Here is an 8,714-nt window from a genome sequence, read left to right on the forward strand (position 1 = left end):
TGGAGACTGAATTTTCAGTTTTTTTGTTGTTATTTGTTTGCTTATTTTTTTCCTCCTTTTTGATCTTATTTTTCTTGTGTAGCATGATAAATGTGGAAATGTGCATAGAAAAACTGCACATGTTTAACATTGGATTACTTGCTGTCTAGGGCAGGAGAGAGGAGACAAGGGAAGGAGAAAATTTTGTAATATAAGGTTTTGCAAGGATAAATGTTGAAAACTTTTTGCATGTATTTGGAAAAAAATTATTATTATTTTAAAAGCTATTATTAAAAAAGAAAAGCATCGTGCAGAAGGTGGTTCTTGATAAATTCCATGAGGAATAATTCCATTAGGAGGATATGAAAAGAAGTACCTTCTGGGGTACAGGCTAAACAATATAAAGGCTTTGAATTGGAAGATGGATTGTCCTATAAAGGGAACAGGAAGAAGGCCTATATAGTGTATGAATAAAGTTGGAAAGGGAATTTGGGGCCTGATTGTGAAGGCTTACCAATGACAGGCAAAAGACAATGACATAGAACCTATGAAGGAGAAGATGGGAGAATTAAGCCTGTACTAGAGAAAATGGCATTAGGCCTTTATCTCCCTGTCAGGGTGGGAGATAGAGCCCAGAGTGCTTTGTGTTATTGTTAATCTTGTTGGGTTCATACTTTAAGGCTTCTGACTTCTGAATAATAGTGGAGATTAGAGGTGACTCTGATCTTCTGAGCTTCTAGAGGTCAGAAGGATGAGATACCAGAAGTGTGGGAGCAATGTCCATGCCAAGATTTGCTAAAAGCCAGAAGTCAAAGCAAAATGACCTGTCTGAGCCCAATCCAGCAGTCACAAAGAACCACAGACTTAGCCACTGAATGACCTTAGCCCATTTGGAAGTGAATTTTGTTGAGTTAATTGTGTTAAGTCTAAACCTATTCTGCATAGCAATTGATTTGACAGAAAAAATATTGTGCTCTTAAGGACTGGTAAAGAAAATATATATCTGTTTCTTTATAACAAATATCTCTTTGTGAGACAGACAGATACAGAAATTGAGACAGAAGAACAGAGATAGAGAACAATGAATAGAGAATTATTTTAAAAGAAAGATGATTTCTAACATGGTAGATAGTAAAATTTGAGAAAAAAGCATACAATAAAGGAGAAACATCACAAAGGAGACCTATTTCAGTGTCCTACTTAGCTCTGTAGGTGGCTCCCCCTCCCAGTTTCATTCGGGAAGAAAAAAGAATGATATACAGAAGCTTCATCCCCTAAGCAGCTCTCAGCCCTCTATGTGGCATGTAAGCCATTGGTCTGAACCCTTCAAGAGCTACTTCTATCGCTGTGGATAAATGTGGCTGCTGAAATAGTTCAGCTCCCCCAGAGCCCCCACAGATGAAACTAGAGAAAATGTGAGAGAGCAAAGGAGTATGAGATGGCCCTCGGGGCCAAGTGCTAATGCGATCTCTGCTATTGCCCACAGGCTGTCTAGTGCCCACAGATAAGGACTGCCTTGTTCTCCTCAGGTTTCCCAGAAAATCATTCCTCCATTTTAGCCTGCCAGTTGAAAAACTAGATAGGCTGCTAAATTTAGAAACTTTAAAAAAAAAAAAAAAGAGGATGGCATGTGCAAAAATGTTTGTGGCAGCCTTTTTTTGTGGTGGCAAGGAACTGGAAACTTAGTGGATGTCCATCAGCTGGAGGATGGCTGAATAAATTATGGTATATGAATGCTATAGAATATTATTGTTGTATATAAGAAATGATCAGCAGGCTGATTTCTGAAGAGTCTGGAAAGATTTACACGCTGAGTAAAGTGGGCAGAACCAGGGGCTAATTTGGAATTCAAACTCTTAGAAAAATAAATATTAAAGATTATGTTTACATATCATTGAAAAAATAAAATATTATTAAAAGTTAAAAAAAAAATAGCATGGACCCTAATAGTCCAGTCATTCTAGCACCATAAGTCCAGAAAATTTCTAGAAGGGGTTGACCCCAGAAGAAAAACATACTCTTGTAGAACTCTCTGTGACTTATAAAAAGAATCTGGAATTGGAACATCTGCCAAGCAATACAAAGCTTTTAGAGAAGAAGAGCCTGAAGCCTGGCTGGACAGAATGATTCAAAAAAAAATTAAATAATAATAATAACTCTTTTTACACCTTATTTCCACATACTTTATGATCCAATGATACTAGCCTCCTTGCTGTTCCTCAAACAAGTGAATCCACCTCCTAACTCCAGGTATTTTCATTACTGATTCTCCATGCCTGGAACTCTGTCCCTCTTCATCTCTCTGTCCTGTCTTCCTTCAAATCCCAGCTAAAAATATCCATTTTTGCCAGCTTTTCCCAATCCCCACCCCCCCATACCGATGTCTTCCCTCTATCCATTATTTTCAAATTGTTCTTTATATATATTGCTTATACATAGTGGTTTTCACAGTTTTCCCCTCGAGATTGTTAGCTCCTTGAGAATATGGCCTTTTTGGTATTCCCTGTGCATGCGGCCTGCTGGTTCACTTGCCTTGAAGCGTTATCATTGTCTCGATTCTTGTGGGTGAGACTGTGGAAGACAGGAGATACTACCCCAGGAAAAGCTGTTAATGAGCGTACCCACAGCTACGACCAGCATGGCTATTGTGTGCCCCCTCTTCCTCTATAATAAAGACAACACTGGCACGAGCAATTTAAAAGACTCCTTCCAATCAATTATTCTTTCACGTGTAGCATCGTAGTAACACGATTTTCTTTAGCAAATAAAATGCTTTGTCCCATGTGCCTGATATTCCTCACCCTTTCAATTAACATCCAGCCCTTAGTTTTTGTTGTCAACAAACTCTGGTGTCACAGACTCACAGGAAATCACAAGGGCAAAGTATGATTAGTGCCTAACTACATTTGGGGAAAATAAATAGCAAATGTTCATTTTTTAAAAGAAAAAAAATTAAACTTTGCTAATATTTTATATACAGATTGACAATGACATTTTCATTCTCATTCTCTGCCAGATGGTCACATGTCACATACAGTCCATGAGATTTCCTGAGGGAAGAGTTGTAGGTCCACAACGAGGAGGGTTGGACAATACCCTCACTTATTCATTAACTTTCAGCATTTTGGGACATAACTGTCATATAAAGTGATTTTCAAAAATAATGAATTGCTTTTATTTCATATATTATCAACAATACTTTGGTCATGTTTTAGTGAGAACGAAAAGGAGTTTTGAACTATTGATACATAGAAACATTTTAAAATATTTTCTTTCATCTTTTTTCATAGTTTATTAGTTTTTATTAATGTATGTAATGTATTGGTACAGCAATATATATGTATATATATAAAATTTACATGGATCTGTAATTTATTGTGTGTATAATTGACATATTGTATAATTTATTATGCATGCAATTTGTAAAAATATATATAATGCAGGGGCATGTTCAACTCTCTCTCTCACACACACACACACACACACACACACACACTAAAGGCACACACCTTTTTTTTTTTTTTTTTTTTTTTTTTTTTTTTAAGAGCTAAGATGCAGAGATCAAAAAAGCTTGAAAACTGTCAGCAGAAAATATTCCAGAAACCTAGAACTGTGCTGGAAGTCTTTAGAGACAACGCTTGCATTTCACAGAGGAAAGTACAGAAGGGACGTGCCCAAGAGTCAGGCAGCTAAATTTCAGTTTACTAAAAGATTATTGGGACAATTTCTAACATAACTACAAAATTAGTGGGGGGCAGTAGGTCCAGGGGAAAGATTTAGATCAGTGGTCCTCAAACTTTTTAAATAGGGTCCAGTTCATTGTCCCTCAGACTGTTTGAGGGCCGGACTATAGTAAAAACAAAAGCTCACACTCTGTCTCTGCCCCTCAGCCCATTTGCCATAAACCAGCAGGCCGCATAAACGTCCTCCGCGGATCTGGCCAGAGGGCCGTGGTTTGAGAACCCCTGCTCTAGAGTCTCAAGACCAGAGGATAAAACAGCTCATTCACCAGGGGAACCATAGGCATGGTACTTAATTACAAATCTAAGGACCTTTTAGATTAGATGCTCATAAAGATCTTTAAGGCTGTTCATTTACAAAACAAACAGAGCATTCCCCTTGGGACTTTGTGGACTTTCCACATTAAAGAATTTTTAACTTCTTTTTAACTATTTTTAACTATTTTTAACTTTTTTATTTAACTTTCCACATTAAAGAATTTTTAACTTTTTTAAACTATTTTTAACTTCTATTTTTCATTATAGGGACTATTTCTCGTCATTTCCTCGAAACTTCATCCCCTTAGGATTCTGGGAGCCGCTTTTGGCGGAGGAATACAGATGCTTGGGCAGAGGAATACAGAAGCTCAGGCGGAAGAATACAGATGCTCAGGCGTAGGAATACAGATGCTCGGGTGGAAGAATACAGATGCTCGGGTGGAAGAATACAGATGCTCGGGTGGAAGAATACAGTTGCGTAGTCCATTGGAATGGATTGCAAGGGATTTAGAGGACGGAGATCCCCTTTATGGTCCCTTCCCCCATACTACCCTCTCCCCATTTTGAAGTAAGTGCTATTGAGAAAACACAGTTCGGATACGGGCTTGACACTTAGGATGCTTGTGTTTCTGTGGCCATTTACTGATTTGTCGCCCCTCCCCCAGTAGAATATAAACTCCCGGAGGGCAGGGGATGTTTTGGTTTTGCATTCCCAGTGTCCCAGAGCTCCTAGTTCAGTTTTGCACCACTGCACTGGATGTGATGGAAAGCAGTGGATTCATGCAAACGCTCCACTTCGGGGATACAAAGAAAACATGGAAATAGTTCTTGCCCTTGAGGAGCTTACATTCTAATGGAGAGGAAACGCATACTTGTATCTTTATAGATACTGGGAGAAGACACCAACAAACTGGTTGTCATGTGACTTAAAAGGGAAGGAGGTGGGCTTTGAAGGACTGGGAAAGGTTTCTCCCCATACAAAGAGGTCTCCCTGCAGAGTCTTGAAGCACCCAATAGGGAGGATGAAGACATTCCAGAATATACGTATGTATGTGCGCACGCGCACGGGCGTGCATATACCCTCGTGGACTGGACTACTTGGGGGGCAGTAATGAATGTGTGAAGACTTTAAGATGCCAAAGTCATTGTTGCCTAGAGGTAATAGAAAAACCCTGGAATTTGGTGAGGGTGGGAGTGGGGGGGGTGGCCTGTGCTTAAAAAAATTTATAAAAAGAGTTGTGAGAGGAGAACAAGATAAAAGTCCTCAGGAAGAGATTATGAAACAAAGGTGTTCCCAAGATGCAGAGAGAATGGGATACCATCAGGATGAAATACACACATTGTCAGAGAAGGTATTTGCATCGGGTTTTTTTGTTTGTTTGTTTGTTTTTGTTTTGTTTTTTGTTTTTTTTTTTTTGCTCAAGGGAGCACCCATTTTAAGAGTAGGGATGGGAAATAACTTTAGTGAGAATTCAAAAGATCAAAAATGAAAAAAAAAATAGATCCTGCTTTTGCTATATGAATTTTGGACTTTGGAATGGATTTTTATTTCTAATAAGCCTTTTAAAAAGATTTTTGAGTATCTTGATATTCATCAGAATGACAAAAGTTCATTCACAGCTCTTAATCTTTGAGTCCAGTAAATCATGGAAATAATAACAATAAAATAGCTTTTATATAGCTCCTCACATGTTCTAAAAGCTTTATACATTTCATTTCAGTTAATCACCACAACGCATTAGGAATAGGTGCTATTATCCCCATTAATTAATTATATACAGTTAAGAAAACATAAATCAAATGGCTCCGGTCACAGCTAAAAAGTATCCAGTACTGAACACCATTCGGGGAGATGGTTGGTACTCAATAAATACTTATTGTTTAACTGATTCTGGATTAAAACTCATGTCTTCCTGACTCCAGACTCAGCAGCACATCTAGCTGACTCTAGGGAGCAGCAGCAGGTATGATCTAGTAAGTTACTACTACTATTGCTGCTGCTACCACCACCACCGCTACTAACTACAACTACTACTACTACTACTATTATAACTATTATTAATACTATTATTACTACTACTACTACAACTATTATTACTACTACTACTACTGCTATTACTATTACTACAATTACTACTATTACTACTGCTACAACTATTACTACTACTACTGTTATTACTACTATAACTACTACTATTATTACTATTACTACAACTACTACTACTATTACTTCTACTACAACTATAACTATTACTACTATTACTGCTATTACTATTACTACTGCAACTACTACTATGACTACTACTACAACTATAACTATTACTACTACTACTGCTATTACTATTACTACTACAACTACTACTACTATTACTACTACTACTACTACTACTATTACTACTACTACTGCTATTACTACTATAACTACTACTATTATTACTATTACTACTACTATTACTTCTACTACAACTACAACTATTACTACTACTGCTATTACTATTACTACTACAACTACTACTACTATTATTACTATTACTACTACTACTGCTATTACTACTATAACTACTCTACTACTATTATTACTATTACTACTACTACAACTATTATTACTACTACAACTGCTATTACTACTATTATTACTATTACTGCTATTACTACTACTATTACTGCGATTACTACTACTACTACTATTACTACAACTATTATTACTACTACTATTACTACTATTATTACTACAACTACTACTATTACTACTACCACTACTACAACAACTATTATTACTACTACTACTACAATTACTACTATTACTACTACTCTATACTACTAGCTAACATTTATATAGTGCATTAAAGCTTGCAGAGTGCAGTAACATGCATTATTTGATCTTGATAACAACCCTGTGAAGTAGGTGCTATTATTATGCTCCTTTATAGATGGGGAAACTAAGTTTAAAAGAAGTTGTGACTTTGCCCATTGTCACACAGTTCCTATTTGAGACAAGATTTGAACTCAGGTCTTGAATTCAATCCCCTATCCCACCTGAATCATTTCCCTGTTGCTTCAATTCCCCAGGTAATAATCATCCTTAAGCAAAATAAAACGACAAAAAACCTCACTAATTTCATAGTCCTCAAAGAAAAAAAATGTCTGGAGTACCAACTATATTCTTGCCCCTGTTTTGAGATTATTCTAGCAAGGTGAGCTTGGAGTCCAAGAAGATCTGCCTTCATATTTTGTCATGGACACTTGCTATCTGTGTTACCCTGGGAAAGCCACTTAACAACTGTTTGCCTCAGTTTCTCCCCTCTGTAAAATGGAGATGATAATATTAGCAACAATTGGTTGTGAGACCCAAGTGAGGTTAATTGTGAAGTATTTTAGTATACTTGGGGGGCAGTAATGAATTTGTGAAAACATTGGTATAATTCCAAGCACATAGTAATCCAACAAAATGCTTTCCTCCTGTTTCCTTCCTTCTGAGATTTGCTTTCAACTACCTTTTTTTCTCTTGGAGCACATAGTGCTTTGAAGACGACTTCCATCCCAAGTTCCTTAGGGCGACATGACTTTTTAAGATTGTGCTATACTGTTTTAAAATTAATTCAAATATTTTGTGAAAGCCACAGTATCTGGTTCTTTAGTAAACAATTACATGGAGTTCTTTATCCTGAGAAAATGATAGTCAGTAAACCAGGTCTGGCTAGCAAAATCCGCAGTCTACAATGCAATTTCTGTTGCTGTCAGAGAGATCTCTATCTTTTCATTCTAAAGTGATGGTTGGGGCTTGGAGTTGGATGGGAATATTTCATTCTATTATAGATTCTGACATCTTCTCCCATTAGAACTCTGCCCTCAGGGAACTCCTTTTGCCCACACCATTTCAAAAAGCAATAGGTGGCAATGGGTTACTTTGTCTTTTTATCTTCATATTTTCTCTTCTATTGTCCTCATTTTCATTTGTATCTTCAATCCCTTGAAATTACTGCCATGTTTCTCTGTTTCAGTTGATCAGATAGTGCATCTTTGGGGTGGCTGTCACCCAGGGCACCAAATAAATTACTTTTAGTAATCGGTTTTTTAATGCTTTTTTTTTAACCCTCTCAACTACCAGTGTCCTGTGCATCTTTTCTTTGTTTGGTTTGGCTCATGCTTTAAGATAATTTTAATTTCTTTATTTTTATTTACAGACTCTTAAGAGTTTTGACTTCATTAATTCTGCTTACAATTTTACAATTTAAACATGGAGATATGTTTCTCTTTACACATATGTACACAAACGAAATCTGACTAGGGAAAAAAAGATTTATGATTAAACTATTCATTGTGTTGCTTCTGCTTTCAATGATTTTCTTTATTTCCAATCTTATGAAATTTCACTTTTCATTTAATTTTGTATTTTTCCCCTTGCTGAATTAGATTCTAGACTCATTATTAGACAGTTTGATATAGTGAGGGGAAAAAAAGCCCCAGTAAGCTTCAGTCAGAATGCTAAGGTTTTGTGATCTTGGGTGGATCATTTAACTTGTATTAAACTTGGAAACTAGGTGGTTCAGCAGATAAGAGTACTGGGCAGGAGTTAGGAAGACCTGAGTTAAAATTCTGTTTCATATACTTATTAACCGTATTACCTTGGCCAGGTCACTTCTACACTGTTTGCTTCAGTTGTAAAATGGTATAATAACAGTATTTACTACTTAGGGGGTTTGTGAGGATCAAATCAAATGAGATAATATTTTTTAA

This window comes from Sminthopsis crassicaudata, chromosome 2 (assembly GCF_048593235.1).
Source record: "Sminthopsis crassicaudata isolate SCR6 chromosome 2, ASM4859323v1, whole genome shotgun sequence".
NCBI classification, from domain to species: domain Eukaryota; kingdom Metazoa; phylum Chordata; class Mammalia; order Dasyuromorphia; family Dasyuridae; genus Sminthopsis; species Sminthopsis crassicaudata.